The following is a 1,034-nucleotide window of genomic DNA, read 5'->3' on the forward strand; positions in this document are numbered from 1 at the left end:
GGACGCGGTGGAGCTCTCGGGGCGGCGGTGCCGGAGCGTGGAGGTGGCTGCTCGGCAGTGGCACATGGCTGCCCGTCCTCGACTATTAGCACTGCTATCGAACTGTGCCTTATTCAACCCGAACGGTGGAGGACGGCGCGGGAAGGGGCTCTCACTCCTCTCTGCGGTGTTTCTGTTGGGAGGTTTGGTTGTCTGGGGAGGTGATTTTCCTTCTCTTTGTTTTTTATTTTTATTTTTATTTTTATTTTATTTTTTTGTTGGGACCATCTAAAATGTATCTAGAAGAGGGGCTTTGCAAAGCCCTAGGAAATGTATTTCCAGTCCTGGCCTGACCTGGGGCTTAGGAAGAGGCGCCTACGTCACTCTTACCTGCCACTAAGTCTGTGTGTCTGTATGTATGTGTGTATATAATATATCCCCACTGCACCCAACCCCAGCTATTATATAGATGCATATATACAAGCACCCGTTTTAGCAGCTCCTCTGGTGTCCTGCCGTCTCACTGCCATGATCCCTGGAGCGGTGAGTTTGGTCCTGGCTCTGTCTTGTCTTTTTCCCCCCCCTTTTTTTCCTTTTCCAGCCCACCCCACTTCTCGCAGGCAGCACTGGGATCTGCTACCCGCTCCCATGCCCATCCCACGGGAAGCACAGGGATGCTTAGTGGCATCACCCCCTTCCCTTGTCTCAGCTTCCTCATTCTCATCTCCTCCTGGGAGAGGGCAGCTCTACTCCCAGGAAGAAGATCTGGAGGATTTTGGCCGTGGCAGGTGGGTTGGCCAGGAACGAGGAGCTTGCTGATGTCCCCTGCCCCTCGGGGCACAGCTGCGGGTGTCACTAGGTACGAGGTGATGGGGACGGGGACACTCCAGCTCTCCGGGTTGCCCAGTTTTCCCCAGCCGGCAGTGGGAACTGCCTGGTGGTGAGTCACGGGCTGGAAAAATGCTGAGCAAAAAAGCCAAAACCCTCAGGAGGCAGCAAGCTGACCTTGGGGACAGCAGTGCCTGCCGGGGACAGCTGCCCCTGTCCCCTGCCAC

Source organism: Antrostomus carolinensis, unplaced genomic scaffold, assembly GCF_000700745.2.
Source record: "Antrostomus carolinensis isolate BGI_N321 unplaced genomic scaffold, ASM70074v2 scaffold31969, whole genome shotgun sequence".
Taxonomy (NCBI): Eukaryota; Metazoa; Chordata; class Aves; order Caprimulgiformes; family Caprimulgidae; genus Antrostomus; species Antrostomus carolinensis.